We start from the raw sequence: 17,121 nt of genomic DNA on the forward strand, positions 1-17,121 counted from the left end.
ATACCATTTGCTTTTCAGGTTTCCAAAATCAAGATCTTGCCATTAAGAAATAACAATAAACCCTTGTAATAGTAAGCATTATAGAGCTTGATAATAAGTGGGATAAATGCAACTAGGTGGGCAGCCAAAGAGGACTAGCTATGCAGAAATAAAGTGAGGAGCAAGAATAATGAAACTCTTAATTCTACTGATTTAGGAATTCTGAAGGTTTGTTGAGATAAATTCTGTAAGTAAATTTTTGTCAGTGTACCAGAGGGATATCATGCTTTGGTTGCATGCTCAGCTGTCCACAGAAAGCTTGAAGATCTATAAATGCAAAGGTATCTGCTGACATCGAATTTTCAGCAACTGACAATTCCACATGCTTATTTTGTATGTTTTTTTGAGGTTGCTTCAGTTTAAGCCAGCCTGTAGCTTGATCTTTTATACGATAGTTGCATTAAGAAGATTCCAGAATCTTGGGTAATTTAAAAGTCCATTTATAGAAAAAATAATCAGAAGGTAAAATATGGATTTTATATGATCAGGCTTTTAGATTCATAATTAACAAAAATATTCAAATGGAAAATTGCCTTCTCTCTCTGCTGTCTAAAATTTCTTAGCAAAATTTCCAATTCCTCACCCTTTGGTGAGGTATGCTGCTAATTTCCAGTTTGACCTTCTCCTCACATTATCTGTTGAAAGCATTGACGCCTCTGTTGCCCACTTTTGTTGTAATTCCATCAAAACCCAGCATAGCTTAAAATGGTCTTTCATTTTCTATGATTCAAACCTGAAGGAAAACATTGTGGGTCATTTTTCTTGACTGGTTTTGTCCATTGCCTCTTACTTGCTACTCTGTCTCATACCGTCTGTCAGTCTTTTGCTCTCGCAAAGCTTGTGGAGGCTAAGTTACTGGTCACAGTCCTGTTGTCATCCACTCTAGGCTCTTTTCTCAATCTGATGTGCGCTTAGCCATTCATTTGTCCAGACAGTTCTGTAAAATCTGCGGGTGAGAACTTCCTGCCAGTGTGAGCATGTGACATATGCATTGCATGGCCTGCTTGTGAAATTTTGTTGGCTCTTGGTCTCACACCCTTGCTTGGTCTCACACCCATTGGTCTCACACCTTGGTCTCACACCCATTTTCTAGTTTTTGCTGTTTGGATGTTATCTATCCCATAAATTGACAACCTCATTCTTTCCCTTCAGATCCAGAGCTGTTCCTGCTCTGTAAACTACATAATCCCTCCATGAACACTTATGAGTCAGCTAGGGATAGTAGTTTACAAAGTCTCCAGATTAAGACACTGTTAAGTCGAGAGTCCTGGGTTCCAGTCCATGAGTCACTCTGATGTGACTGGTTACCCACATGACGGTCTAGGAAGTCTGTTGATTTTAATTTCTGAAATCAGAAAACTCAGGGTTTATTCATAGCACCCAAACTAGAAACGCCCCATGTGCTGGCAGCTGGAGCTATAAGGGACCTGATAACTGAGAGTGTTTCTGCATCATCCACAGGGGTCAATGTAGGCAGTATCCCTGATAAGCTTTTAAGAATTCCAAAAATCCTTTTAAATTCTTTAATTGGCTTCTAATTCCTTCCACAGCTGTTTACTTGGCACCATTGAAGTGCCAGGTGCTGACCTAGGCATTGGACCCCCAAAGGTCCCTCCCCAGGGAGCACAAGGTCCAGTGGGGGACCCAAGGTCTCCACAATGACAGCGGTCAGTCTCCAGGATCACAAAGGAGGAAAGATCAGGTGCTGGGAGGGGGAGGAGGTACCCGGATTCTGTCTCAGGCCTTATGGAAAGGTGTGGACATTTTCCTTCTCAGGAAATAGAGAGCAGGGGAGGCAGAGTATGTTGAGGTGGTGATGTTTGGGTTCGGTCTTTAGAACCGAGTAGGAATATTCCAGAGGGTTTTTGGTAGATGAAATAGTGTTTCCAAAACCCAGAAAAGGGTGGAGATTTGAACGTCTACACCAAATAGTACATTTAAATATGTGTTATTTATAGTGAAGAAGAACTCTTTCTTCCCTTAGATGTCTATGACTTGGGGCTCATGGAATAATCCCATAGGCTCATGGCTCTCTGTATTCCTGCTTGGTTTCCATGTTTTAAAACTCTGTGACATATATTGTATGTTTTAAAGTGAAACTCGGTAGAAAAGTAAGATTCAATAACCGATTTTCATTTAACACCACTTTTCAGGAATCCATTTAATTTGTAAATTGAGATTGGTTTCTGCACATCAATTTAAGTATATAAAAACAACCAGTTCTTTGTGGTTCATTCTAGGTATTCTTAATTTGAAAATTATTTGAAGTTGATACCCCTTTTCTACCTCAGTGGTAACTGGTTGCCTGTTAATGTTTGGACTGGACGTAGTTGGGCACGAATGTGCTAAGGAGTCCTCTTGTTCCTGAAACTGGGATAATAGGCAGAATTCTGAAAGTGCTAATTGGATGCATGACAGCTGGCAAGAGGAAAGAAGAGAATTTGTTTCCCTTTGGGATTTGATAACTGTTAATTCCTCATGAACTTGGCTTCTGCCAAACATATATTGTACTTTCCTTTGATAGGAAATTCATATTGTTAAACTCTATGTGAACTCAAGGTATTACTGTAGAGTGCTTACTAGCAAAAATTACTTGCAAATGTCAGATAAAATTAAATAACATGGCTTAATAAAATAAGCTTGTTTCCGAAAATCTGTTTTTCATATTTGTGAAAGAATTATCTGTCCTGTTATTTAAACCAAGCTATTGCCAGGACAGGGAAAAGAGACAGCTCTTTTATCAATTATCAAGGGAACCATTGATTTCACAAAGCCAATTAAAGTATTTCTGGAGGAACAAGTAAATATTAGCTTTAGAAGCATTTCTTTTTAAAAAGAGACTGGGTGACTAGGATGGAGTACTAAATAAAAATAAGGCATCCTATTCATTACCTAAGGCATAATGAACAGCTGGGTATGATTGGAGAACATGGTTCTCAAAGTTGTTAATTTAACAGACTTAAACATTATGAATGGTTCATTTTCACAAAGACATAGACATCATATAGATGGATGAACTTTCCTGGCCATTTGGAAAGAGTTTTAACCTGTGTGAATGTCCTGTTGGTCTTCATTTTGTGACCAATGAAGAGTTATCATCCAAAAAAGTCAGTCTGAATCCTAGGTGCTCTCTTGGGGATGCAACCAGGGCCCCTTTGTTCATTGTGGTCTTTATTGGAATTAGGTGTGAATAACCATTTACCTAGAGCAGGATTCTGAGCAGGGAACAAATCGGCTCCTGCAGGATCCTGGCCAGGCAGGAGGGAGAGCTGCCAGGGCATGCTGGCTCTTGACTGGAAGACACTTAGGGAAGTGTGTCAGGCTGGTTGGTGGTAGGAGGTGATTCTTGGAATAATGTTCTTTTTAAGAGATACTGACGTGGTCTGTGATATTAAGGCTAATTCTCCTCGTGGGATTGATTAAGGTGACCTTAAGTATTGTTGAATGATCGATGGCATTTGACCGAGGGTGAGAAGCCCACCTGAATCTACAGGATTTCTGTTCAGAACCAACTCTTTCAGGAAATAAACATAATTAAAGTTATTGCTGTGGGTCCAGGTGAAGGTCGGTTTTCTTTCCCCGGGGTCTCTAAGCAGTGGGGAAACATACTTTCAGAGCATAGAGTAACCTTGGTGGAATACATCCTCGTAACATTTTTCATGAATTCCCATAAATCAATCTGTGGAATCTTCCAAATGGCATTTTAACTCGTGTCGGCACTCTGGAACTTGGTCCTGGGTAACAATTCCATCTCACAGAGTTACAAGGGTTAATGAGCAGCAAACACCACACATCATATATGTCAGTCATCAAACAGGAAGTGTGTAACTGTGCAAACTTCCTTTAGCAAAATCCTGGACACCCAGGATTTTAGCAAGACCTCTGTGTCCCACGACCAATCATTGGTATTTTTATTTCTACCCCAGAATGGGAGAGAGAACACAACTGTGGAAATCTGGGTTCTACAGTTAGCTCCCTCATCCAGGACCAAGATTCCACTTGCTGAGTGGAAGTCCATACAGGTGACACCTTTTATGTCTGCTGGCATCTGCTCTACCTTTGTGGGACCCTGACAAGAAGGATGCCTTGTTTCCAGTCACCCAGAGAACCACAGGTCAGGCAGTCACTGCATCTTCTTTCTCTCCACAGGATCCTACAGATGACCTTCCTGTCAGCGAGGGGCTTTCACGACACTTGTTGATGGTTTTCCCTACCCTCTTGCTTTCATATCAGTAGACTCTGGGATGGTCTTTCTCTTTGCTTTCTTTGATCTTCCGCCTAGATTTTTTTCTAGAAGGTGTTCTTACTACTTGGGGGAACTGGAACCTGGTGGAGAGATTCATGCAAACTTCCGGAGATTTTTGTGTTAAATACCATATGGTCTCACTCATAGCAGGAATTTAGGAAACCTAAAGAAAGGACCAGGAAAAAGACTAATTATAATAAAGTAAAAATCAAAATCAACAAGAAACTATAAACCAGAGACACACTACAGGGGGGTGGGGTGGGAGAGAAGGGAGTAGGATCAAAACAAGGGGGGTGGGAATTGTATGGGGACTATAACCAAGATGAAAATGCATACATTGTGCAAACATGAAAAATGATGTAAAAATATATATAAAGAAATAGAAAAAAACCCAAAATTCACAAGTGTAGAGCTCTAATCTACTTCATGAGTGATTCGTGAATCGGGCAGTGTCCTGTCTAAGGGCTCCAAGGGCTCACACAAAATGGAGGACATTGATAGACAGAAGAGGGTGGTCCAAGGTTAGTAGCAAAAGATTATTTCCAGTAAAGCCACCTTTCCTGAGAGAGGGCTCTTATGCAGATGACCTCACTGGTGCTGATTAAGAAGTTCACTGGTTTAGGGTTGTACTTTTGGGATTATATTTTTGCAATAGCTTTTTGATCTGAGCCATGACACAGATTCCATTTTGATCCTACTTTTTGACTCTTAGTACATGTTAGTAACACGCTCTGACCAGAAACCCAGGGATCCTGGCTGACTCGGTATCTCCTTGCCCTGCCCAGCTTCTGCCCAGTCCTGCCTGTATCCACACATCTGCCCACGACTCAGCTCGGCCAGCCTGCTTCCCAACAGCTCTTGCAGCTCCCATTCCCGCCCCAGGAAGCACCCCCACTCTCCAGCCAAGAGCATTCTTGTCCCCATTATCTCTTCTCCCACCTTCCTCCCCCCTCCTCCTGCTGCCAGTGTGGTCTTTAAAACCCAAACTCTTGGGGTCTCCCTGGTAGCGCAGGAGGTTAAGATGCAGCACTGTGAAGCTGTCCGCAGCCACCGCGGCATGAATTCGATCCCCGGCCAGGGAGCTGACCCACATGGTACAGCAGACCTCTCCTGTCTCACCCACTGCTCCCCTCAGCAGTGTACTTCGTCAGTCTGCCTGTTCTGCTCCCCGCTCTGTCTCTGGTGAATCCTCTCACCCCCCGCACCTCTGGCATGTACCCCTGTTCTTGTATGCATAAATAAATAAATCTTTAAAAAAAACCCAACTCTTGACTTCTCCATGTATAACCACTTAGTGGCCTCCTACTGCCTTTGAATAAACACACACAGATTATAAGACCCTCACGCACCTGACCTGGCTTTACCCCATCTCTTCTGCCATTTCCATCATCACTCTTTCCCAAGCCCCCTCCTCTTCATCGACACCCCATTCTCCAGAGTTCCTTGAAAATGCCACCCCCTCTTGGCTCTGGCTGTCCTTGTTTGCAGATATCTTTTCTCATTGCCTTGGTGACACCCGCTGGCCCTTCCTGGCTCAGCATGCCCCTGGAACAGGTCGGGGGGCAGGGGGCCCATAATGAACCCCCTGAACTTACCCTTTGCAAGGATTTCATAAAGCACTTCCCATGTGACACCTTTCATTTTAAACCATCAGCTCCACATGGGAAGTGAAAGGTTCCTTTGTTGTTTTCCACTATACCCTCCACAGTGCCTGGAAGATAGAGGTGTCTTGATAAATATTTGTTAGCTGGTTGATTTTCCTAAGTTGGTTAGTTGCTTATCCAGAGTCCAAAGCTCTTGAATAGTGCTAAGAAAATTCACCTTTGAGACACAACTGTGTGTGCCCAAGTTAATTCCTGACTCATTGCCCATGCTTATAAATACTCCATTTTGGGTGAACTAAGACATTTTCTAGTTTGGCACAAGACGGTCTCATGTTTGTGTTCCAGTGATTTCCTTATGTCTCGTACGTTTCCTTTGAGCCGTGTCTGAGCTTCAGTCCTGCAGGAATGATTTCTCATCTGTTTCTCATACTAGATAACACCATATTAGTCTTGAATAAATGTGACAAAGTTCTAGCCAAATTCATCATCCTAGTAGAAACCAATGCCCAGGATTTCAATCAAACGAAAAAAGAAGAGATAAATAGGCTAATCTGAATTTATTTATGAATTGTGTGCTCCCAAAGTTATAGCTTATAAGAGCTGAAATAAAATAATGAGGCTACCATTTCTCTCCACCTAGGAGTATGTCTAAGCTGGTTCTGTCTTCTCTAAACAGTAGAGACAAAGGAAATTCCATAGGCAAAAGGTCTTTTTCTCACATGAATCAAGAGGCAGGCAGGGATGTTCTAATAAGTGGCAACACCAAGTACTTTGGTTTAAGCCAACAAGTAGAGGTCGTCTTTAATTCCTTTCTTTCTCTCAAAAGCTACTTCCAAACTGTTAGCAATCCTATTGTCTCAGTGCCCACACACTGAAACCTGCAGGTGACTTTTCATCTCTCCACCTCGATGCCCCTATCTCCCCCCTTTTTGCTGTAACTTTGACTCCCACTCTTGGACCCCTAAAATAATTCTCCAAAACCACAATCAGATGATATTATCACTTAAAACCTTCTGGTAATTTCCAACAACTTAAGAAAAAAATCTGAATTCCTTACTCTGACTTACAAGGCCGATGTCCCCTCCTTGGGGAGAGATTTGTGAGATTGATATGCCCTTTTCTGAAGCAGCAGCCCCCATCACGATCTGTCTGCTCCTGCCTTGCTCTTCCTCAGAGCACCTATTACCACCTGACATATGCTAGGTATTTATCCCATTCTTTGTCTGTCTGTCTTTCCCATCATAATCTCACAGCAGGGACTCTAAAGCTCTTACTCATTGTTGCTGGGCAGCATCTACTACAGAGTCTCCTGCAAAATCTGTATTCAATGAGATGAATGAACGAAATTAGATGAATGAAAGAAATAAGTCAAAAAGCCAACAAATGGGATTCAGGTTTCTCGTATCCCTTCCTCTGGAAAATCACCTTCTTCAGTTAAAAGGAAAGTGACTTAAGGCACTGGCAGACAAGCTGTTACTGTCGTGCTGTGTTGCAAAGAGTAACTGCTTTGCTGTTTGGAAAATGCAGAGATAAGAGGCTGCGCGTGCACTTCCATTGATCCCTGGAAGGATGGCCCCACCGACCGCCTTTGGACTGAGCTCCAGGCAGTCAGTGTGGACATGCCTCTGGCTGGACCCTGAGCCCAGGGTGCCTTCCCCTCTGTGGGGCTGCTGGCTGGAGCTGTTTGTCCTCCCAAGGGTGTTAAGCCCTCATTGGAAACCTATAAACTTTCCCCTGCTTTTCAAGACTTTTTTTTTTTTTAAAGATTCGTTTATTTATTTATACAAGAACCGGGGTACAGGCCAGATGCGCAGGAGGGTGAGAGGATTCACCAGAGACAGCGCGGGGAACAGAGCAGGCAGAAGGAAGGACCGAAGTACACTGCTGAGGGGAGCAGCGGATGAGACAGGAGAGGTCTGTGGAGCCATGTGGGATTCTCACCGACCCGGCAGGATCGAACTGGCGCTGCAGAGGCTGCGGGACAGTTTCACAACTCGGTGCTCAACCGCCTGCGCCACCAGGGGAGGCCCAAGACTGTTTTTTTAAATAAACAGTGGGGACCTTACTAAAACCTTTGGAGAAATCAGGTGAAGTTTTGGAAAGGTGCATATTGAAAGGGTCTGGAACAGAAGTTTACTTAAGATGCTGCAGACACAGCTTTTCTTTGCAGACCATCACCAGGCTTCCAGTAGGAGTCTCAGAAACTTTCCTTTCTTTCCCCATGAATGATCTTGGTGGCCCATTTTCACAATCAACTTTCTCAAGCCCATGTTTTTATTGGCCCCTCCTGGGCTCCGGGAGTCAGTGGGGAGCTCTTCCATTCAGCGCTGGGGTCACAGGGCAGCAGGTCGGGGCCCAGGGCCACTGACCTCCACCTGCATCCACAGACGTGTGCGCATCCGAAGTGTGAGCTGGTTGAAGCCTCACGCCCCATTGTCGACGGGCGTCTGGCGAGGTCCCAGTCGGACAAGTCGCTGCTTCTTGCCTCCTCCCTCCCTGCTCCCCACCACTCCTTGCCTTTCCTCCTCCTCCCTGCCCCTCACCTCCTCTCCCTTCTTCCTCACTCCCCCTCTCTTTCCCTCCCCCCAGCCTTTTCTCTTTTTCCCATTTCTCCCTTTTCCCTCCTCCTGCTTCCTCTTCTTCATCATGGAGACTTGACTGCAGCCGGCTCCACAGAAGAGCCATCGGAGTGCTGGACCCAAACATCATCTCAGTCTCCACTGTGCATCCCTCGGGGCATGAAGAAGCACCTGCAGTCAGAGCTGGAGGGAGGGAAGGGTCAGCTGAGCGGCCCTGGGCACTGTTGTAGCAATGACCTTCCTCATCTCTGCCATGAGGAGCCGGTGAACTCAGTTTTCCAGGTGCCACCACTAACATGGCCAGGAAACCTCACCTGGTTGACCCACGGCAGCCCCCTCCAGCGCGGCTGGGTGCTTGCTGCCCGCGGCTAGGTGCCGGCCGGCCCGCTAGAAGATTTAGCTGACCAGAGGCTCAGTATTACATCTGCCGCTTTCTAGTTACTAAACAGATCACGTGGCTCGACCAAAGGGCGGGAAGTGCACTGTCCCGTGCCTGGAGGCAGCTGTGACGTTTTGGACCCACATGTGACATCTCCCGCTCCAGCTGCAAGTTCGTCCACATACTCAGTCTGGTATAGTTTACGGCCTCCGGTTTTTGTTAAGTGAATTCCAAAACGCAGAGCTCAGAATTGCCCAGCTCCTCGGAGAGATAAGTACACCCCATGCATCCTAATATTCTCCTTGTGATTTATGGAGAAAGTCCAGAAGAGCCACAAAGAGCTTACGTCATTCTCCACCAGGAAACGGTGACCCTTTGTGCCCTGGATGGACGAGAAGAGTATTTTAGGTAATTAGACATTTGAAGAACTTGAAAGCAAAAATCATTTTTATTTTATTTTGGTTTTAAAATATTTTTTGGCATATATAGAAAAAAGATGCTTTTTGAAAACCGTGCTGGAAGAGATGTGGGTGGAGGAGACGCCAAATGAAATGAACCATGTAGAAATGCTGCTTGAGCTAAATCTGAAACCTGAAGAATCCAAACAAAACCTTTGCATGCTAGCTGGCTGCACACCCGCGGGCTCGTCCAGAGAGTCTCTCTGATAGAGATGATCTCTAAGGAACCTTCTGACTCTGCTTTACAGGAGGGAGTAATTCTGGCCCAGAGGCTGTTTTGGTGTTTGGGGATTATTTTGGGAAGCTCAGCTGGTTAGTGGCAAAGTCAGGACTAGAACCTACACAATCAAGTCCCCCATCCCATCCAACATTTTTTCCTAACTGAATGCTGTTTCCATGAAAGGTGAGCTATTCCAGGCCCCAGCCCCGGGGCGATACCCGCAGAGCTGAGGGAGGAAGTCAATTTCTGTGCTGCAAAATACTAGTCATGCATCAGAATGGGCCGTGGAGTAGGAGAGGACACCCTCAGTTCTCTTGAAGACACCCCATTTTGCCAAGGCGTTTTCCAGGATGTGTGGCTATTGCTGCCCGATCGGCTGTTGGTCGGGCCTGTCTACATTTTCTCCTAAGTAGGTGACAACATTTTCCTTGGTGGAAAGTGCATTAGGTAATGATATTTTTCCTGTGCACTCATCAACAACGCCGCCGCTGTCCAAGACGCGGCTGTGGGTTAATGCATGTTCTGTCAGTGGGGGCGCAGGCCCGCCTCTCCCCGTCACCCCGTGTTGATTTTCAGCTACTGAAACTACTCTTTGTGTTGCTGAATGACTACTAACCATATTTGACAAAAAGAATGTTCTCCATGTTCTGGTAAGGAAATCCCCTGTCAAGATAAACAGCTCTTACCCGCTTCTTCTCCAACCTGGTCTTGCCAGGAAGGCCTAAATAGGGCCTCTGTAGTCGTTTTCGTTTTAGTATTTCACACCGGGGTGCAGTGACAAACGCTAAGCCAGGAAGGCAGGCTTTTGCTGAAAGGCCACAGAACCCACTAATGGGGAGCTATTTTAGGTTGGGGTGTCCTGGTTCAGGCCTCTTTAGGCATTTTGTGTCTAGGGAGATATCCTTTTTCTCTCCTCTCCTTTTCTATCATTTTCCTCTGCAATTAATTTCATCAGCCTGCTTCCCTCTTGGATTTTTGTGAGTATATTTTTCTACCCCAATAGTTCGCTCCTGTATTTGCTGTTCCAAACAAATTTATGAAGTAGCGGGCTTGCCAATAAGCTGAAATCTACACTTAATCCCTTATGATGGTACTGAAGGGCGCTTGCAGACAATAGACTCATTCAAAGCAGCTTCTTGGCCCAGATGGATCTTTGTGTTGTTGCAAATAGAAGTCTTTACCCCTGGCTGGGGGTGGGGAGACCCCTGTGGTGGTGTTGCTCTAACTCAAACTCAGCTAACAGGAAGAATAACTTGGGGCTCATTTATAGGTAGATGAGTTACCATCATCTCCTCTTCCCTGCACAGCACCCCCCAGCCCCTGCTTTCACCCCTTTCGCTTCCTGTGAGTTTTTTCTTCTTCATAATGGCTCCATTTTTCTTACAGGTACACCAATATAAAAATGGAGGCAGGGTGGGTAATGGAGGAGGGGCGCAGGCGGTATTTACCTCAGGACCCACACATCTGGGTGTTGTCCCCCTGCGAAATCCGAAATCCTCCCGTCCAGGAAGCCCACATTCCCCTTTGCCCTAGCCAGGCCGCACCGTGAGTCTGTGACTGGGATCTGACTGTGTGGCGAGGATGTCTGCAGGACGTGACCCAGCCCTGCCAGGAAGTGAGTCTGACTTCCGGGGAAGCCTATGGTGAGGCCTGCGGGCTCCCGAGTCTCCCCCAGGGGGGCTCTGCACAGCTCAGGGGTGGAGTCTCCTGGGTCTGCTCACTCTCTCACTGTCCGGTCATCATGTCTGTTGTCACCCACTTTGTATTTTGCTAAGGCCCTGGGAAGATGGAACCGTGAGATATTGTCCTGGGCTGCCCGTAGGCACCACTGAATGTGCCTGGTGAGAGAAGGAAAATTGAAAATTGATATGAGTTGTCCTTGAAACCAAGGACTAAGCACTAAGGAAATGAGGTGCAGAACATTAAGACGGAGGAGGAGGAGCTGGTTGGCCCTGTGGCCCCTGGCACACTCATCCCTCAGTGGAGGGTGCTGCGGGACCGCGTTCAAGCCTAGAGGCAGGTGCCCTGCACACCTACGAGAAGCCACACATCCTTTTCACCTGGAGGAATTCTGGGTATCCACGCCAGTCCACAAAGCTCTGTTCTACAGAATCCCAGTGAGGGAAGAGGGGCAGATCTTAATGGATTTATTGTAGAAGCTCCTGCTGGGAGAGAATACAATGGGGCTAGAAGAATGCAAAGTTTCTTTCCTTGCTGTAAAATGTAAGCTCCATGTGAGCAGGAATTTTGCTTGGCTTGGTTTGCATTGTGTTCTTGCTCTTAAAATGTCACACAACCGGAGTATCCTTCTTGTGGGTGGGAGAATGTGTGAGTGATGGTGAACCTTCCTGGCAGAGCCGGCTGGGTGGGGCAGGGAGAGACTCTGGGAGTTTGGGGAGGGGGTGCTGCTGCACTGCTGTGTGGATGGGGCTTTGGAGAAAGATGGAGAACAGATTTTTACTGCGCAGGGAGAACAGATCCTCCATTGGTTTTTTTTTTTTTTTTTAGATCTCGGTAAAGAGTCAAAAGATCTTGACAACAATTTCTTGGCTATTGGACTGGATGAAGGGGCTTCCCAGAAGCCCTTGCAAGGCAGCTGTGGGTGAACCCAGTTCTGTAATGCCTGTTGACCAGTGGCCGGTCTCCCATCCTTCCCTGACTTAGTGGGTGCTGCAAGAACAGGGTTGACTTCGCATGTTGTGCCAGCTTCTATCTTGCCGCAGATGGATCATCCTCAGGTGGCAGCCCTGAGTGTTTGCAGTAGATGACAGGGGCAGTGGGAAGAGAGTTGGGGCCAATGTGTACATGTTAGTTGTGAGTGATGAAAACCCTGCTGGTCCTGACAGGCAAAAGGAGAATCTGCTGAATGGCTGTGGGGATCTCTCAGAGAGCCCAGAGGTAAGGCTGGGGCCTCAGAAGTCACCCTCACATTGTCTTCTCTTCCAGCTGGGTGTGCCCCTCCCTCTCCACTCCACCCCTCTCTGGCTGGAATTTCTTCTCTTAGCTTCTTTGATGTATATTGTGGGAAACGAGAGAGTAGTCTGCTTTCAATTTCCCAGGGAGCAAAGTCGATTGACCTGAAAGGTGGTCGTCATCGAAGGGCATCGCTCTGCAGCACCTGCATGGAGTGGGGGAAGGGAAGACAATCCTGAGGGCGCAGGCCCGCCAGGACTGGGTGCTGAGTACACAGAAAGGAGGCACCTACTTCCTTGTATGCACTTTCAGCACCACAGTGGAAGCCCTCGACCAGCAGGCTCTGCCTCGGGATGCCCACAGGTCATGTCCCTAGAGGAATGAGCTAATGCCGAGGGGCTGGTCTCAGTGGCTGTTTTGGATGCTTTCAATCTTGGGTTCTATTATTTTTGGTTCCTGGTGTGAGTGAATACAAATGGCCTGGAGGTGTGTCCTCCACCTGAGGACCCTGGGAAGCCAGAGAATCTCACAGATAAAAGCTTAGTGGTCTCCAACTTAAAAAAAATGAGACGATGCACATTGGTGGAGGTGGCTCTATTCTTGAGTTACTCCAGGCATGGGGGGGGGCACAAAGCTCACGCGCACTGTTGAGGAAACCCCTCTCCCTGGCAGAGCAGCTAACTCTAACCCCTGGTCATCTTCTTGCTCTCACTATCTTTCCTGGAGTCTAAAGACTTGGAGATGATCTTATCTCCTTCTGCTTAAATTCTCTACTATGTTTTGACCAACCCTGTACAGCTGGTATTGCTCTTTGTTTTAATGTGAAACTAAATTAAATTTTCTTATAAGGATTTATATATTATAAATAGATATTCTATATCATAAACAATTTTAATGCAACACAATGGTCTTCTCCTTTGTGTTGGGTTTTGGCACATGTGGTCCTGTGTCTTGCATGTTCAAGAGAAACTACTTTGCTGGTGGAAGCTTTTATACATCATGGTTCCTTTTGGACTCCTACAAGAGACAAGGGCAGAAGCTGCTAACTCTTCTCTGTTTCTCCCTTTGTTGTTATTAGTAGTAGAAGCTCAGTGTTTGCGGGACAATGGGTGCTGTGTTCAGACTGCATCTCCCAGGCTCCTTCGCCAGTGGGCGTGGCCACCTGAGTAAGCACAGGGTCTTGGGATAACAGACCCTTGCAACTTCTGTGTCGCTCCCTTTGACAGAAGCTTCTAGTTAGTTATGGCAGCTATGGTTACCTCTACTTCTGGCACTCTGGAGAGAACCTTCCGCCTCTCTCTGACCCCCAGCCCGAGTCTCTGTCGTAAGAGCCTCCTTACCTGCTGGGCTGTTTGTGGAGCTCATGAACTCTCAGAGGTATTTGCTTTCCCAGCACTGAGCAGCTGTCAGCCTTCGTGCCCGCCACATTAGAGAGCGCCCATCAATGTTTGCTACATAAGTAAAGGACCTAAGGGCCACCCTGGACAATAGCAGGCTTCTCATGTCAATTGGGCTCAACTTACAAAACCATGCATGGGTTACGAAAGCCTCACCCTCGTTTTGCTGGTCACGCAGAGCAGCTGATGGCCATTGACTGTATTTCACCACCTCTCACCCCCTCACACTTTCCACAGCAGAGAAAGTGCCCCGGCCCTCATGTTCCGCTGTCCATAAAATGCCTACTATCTACCCAACAGCAACAGCCTTTGATTTTCAGTAAATTTCTTATGATCTAGCAACGGCTAAAGCCAATTTCTGAGAATTTCATAATGACCTTGTAGGAATTCAGATTTTAAAAGAGGCTGATCATCTGTGTCCCTTTGAGCCCCGCTGGCTGGTCCGTGGCTGGAGGAGGGACCTTGTCTTGTGGACTTGTCACGACAGTCAGCTCACTTTTGGGGCATCTCTGGTGACGTGACTTTGCTCTGGACGCGGCCTGTGTGCCCCACGCCATCACCCTCTTTGAGAGCAACTCCGATGGCCCCAGACAGGGAATCCCGGGCTCCGTTTGCGTGGGCTCCGCAAGCTGTCTCAGAATACCCTCCAGCATTTTCTGTGTGTCTGGCAGGCCTATAAACATCAAGGCGGGGTGGAAAAAAGAAACCAGTTTATTGTACGTAAGTGTTACCAGGAGCCCCCTAGTCACAGTGGAAATATATTTTATTTTCCTTCCCTCATGTGATTTTTCTATAAACAGCAAAACACACTGAATCAATTTTTCAAACAAACTTGTAAAATCAGAAAATACAACGGCCACTAACAGTCAGTAGCAGGAGCTATCAGAGGCCACAAAGAGGTTTTTAACTATTGAAACATGTGGCAACGTGACAAATGAGTTCTGAGTTTTTTTCCTTCCCAACCGTTAAAAATAGCTTTTATAAACTCTTAACTCCCTCTGATGGTGAGCGCACCATTAATCACCTTTATGACATCTCATATTTAGGCCACGGATAAATCCACGGGCCCTAATCAACCACTTTCCTGAGGAAATTGGCCAAATCCCGACTGGAGGGGGAGATGAATCACAACAACTCTGCTATTCAGACAAATCTCTTTTCAAGTGCCCTTAAAGGTTTTTTTTTTTTTTTTTCTTTCCATACACCAGTGAAGACAGCCACACAGGAAACAATAATAGTTTAATCTCTTGAAAAATTTCCTTCCTGCATTGCAGTGCTTTCAGACAGGTAGTCAGAGCCAGCCAAGGAAAATTAGCAGCAGCCCCTGCCAAGAGCAGGCTGCTACTTGAACCCCAAGCTCCCTCACCTCCTCTTGCCTGTCCCAGTGCAGGGGCCTGTGTGGGGCGCGCCCCCCCAGCCAGACCCCAGCTGGCCTCAGGGGAGAGAGGGGACACGGGGGAGAGCCTTGGATGCCTCGTGCGACTAGACATTTTATTTTTTTCATGATGTTTAATCATTTCCGTAGGTTAAGTACCTGGAGATAGAATTTCTAGGGCAGGTGGTGGGCATCGTTTTAAGTTCCCTGACACATGCAGCCAAATTGCTCCTTTATAGTGGTTTTTATTGGCGTGACACAACTTATGTTTTTTTATTGAGGTCTATTCCTTTATGATACTGTATCGTTTCCGAAATCACATTTCCTTTTTTAAAATTAATTTTAATTTTGGGGAGATATTTCTAGTTTTATTTACTTTTTATTGAGGTGACATTGGTTTATAGCACTCTGTATGATTTAGGGGTACAGGCTCACACCTCCTCAGATGTGTGTCAGCACACTGCCCCCACCCCTGTGGGGATCGATGAGGAATTGTTAGAAGCTCTGCTCTTTCCCTCCCTTGGAGTTCTCACCCGCTGCGAGTTGGAGGCTGTGGGAGGTTGGAGGAATCTGGGTTTCTCAGAAAAATCCAGTTTTGACCAAGATGGCGTCCCTCCTGGCCTGGGGCTCTCACCGTCTCAGTAGTGAGCACCACGAACTACTTCTAAGCATGCTTTTCTTTTCATTAAGTCTCCAGAGACTCGAGATTTGTGGGGTGCACAGGATCTACTTTCTGTAGGTCCTCTTGCTTCTGCCTTTGTAACTCCCAGAGTGGACACCAGCCTTGCATCACCTCCAGTGATCCATGGAAGGCTTTGTTTGGTTGTCATAGATACTATTTCTTAGAGCAGAGGGTGTGGTTTCATGAAGGCCCCAGACTGTACCTGCCTCAAAGGAGCTGCTACCAACCAGCCAGTTCACTGAATGTGGGAAAAAAGAGACTCTCCCCTCGCCCCACAGGTGCCACTGCTGCCTCAGGTCTCTTGACCACCTGCCCTTGTCTGTTCTCTTGACCCCTGACTGCAGCTTGCCATTCCTCCCACCCCACCTCTGCTTCTCCTGACCGCACCATCCAGTTCTGCTGTCCCTCGGTTCCAGCTCCGCACCCAACAGTCTTTTTTTTTTTTTGCCTCTTGGCATGGCAATTTCATGAACAACTCACAGTGCCTGGAGGAAATTACTTGTGTTTCTCTCCCCTTCCCATGTTTGTGAATAATATGAAAACAAAATAAGCCCTCTTAGTGTAGAGGACATCGCCTACCCTCTTGAGGAGACAGGGGTAAAAGGATTCACTGGCTAAACCTCTGATTGAAATAAAAGAAAGAGAACAAATAAAAATAGCCCCTCAAGGCCATGCACCATGTCTCAGATTTCTCCAGATCTATTTTTACACAATTTCTAGCCAAGCAGAAAATACATGAAATGGGCCTTAATGGTTTTCATCTTTTCTTCTTCATTATCAAGTAAGTCTTGTGATACTTGCTTAGACCATGCCTTAGCCAGCCAGGAGCCTCTTCTCAGTGGTCCAAGTAAGAAAATCAGCCATATCCACATGGTGGCTGTAGAGGGGACACAACCTGTGTTGTTGGAACGTCACAACCAGACACCTTAAGGTGTTCATCCTAGTGGGCCTACATGGTGGTGCAGGGGTTAAGTCTCAGCACTATAAGTTATCAGCAGCCACTGCAGCATGAGTTTGATCCCTGGCCAGGGAGCTGGCCCACAAGGCGCAGCAGATCTCTCCGGTCTCCCCGCTAGTCCCCTCAGCAGTGTATTTCAGTAGATCCACCTGCCCTGCTCCCCATTCTGTCTCTGGTGAATCCTCTCACCCCCCGCACCTCCAGCCTACACCCCAGTTCTTATATGCATAAATAAATACAATCTTGAGAAAAGAAGATGTTCATCACAGTG

The 17,121-nt window shown here is 46.4% G+C and overlaps 1 long non-coding RNA gene across 2 annotated transcripts; it reads right to left on the minus strand.

The window, feature by feature from the left end:
* Positions 1-12,620: 12,620 nt before the first annotated feature.
* On the minus strand, positions 12,621-16,009 carry LOC129146812 (uncharacterized). 2 transcript variants are annotated; one of them, XR_008554074.1, is made up of 3 exons: positions 15,744-16,009; positions 14,213-14,508; positions 12,621-12,643 (listed from the first exon to the last, which is right to left on the minus strand). It is a non-coding gene; the product is annotated as an uncharacterized LOC129146812 (long non-coding RNA). The 2 variants fall into 2 exon arrangements; XR_008554073.1 differs by lacking the exon at positions 12,621-12,643 and adding an exon at positions 13,305-13,455.
* Positions 16,010-17,121: the final 1,112 nt, after the last annotated feature.

This window comes from Talpa occidentalis, unplaced genomic scaffold (genome assembly GCF_014898055.3).
Source record: "Talpa occidentalis isolate TD23 unplaced genomic scaffold, MPIMG_talOcc4v2.1 talOcc4.4, whole genome shotgun sequence".
In the NCBI taxonomy this organism is placed as follows: Eukaryota; Metazoa; Chordata; class Mammalia; order Eulipotyphla; family Talpidae; genus Talpa; species Talpa occidentalis.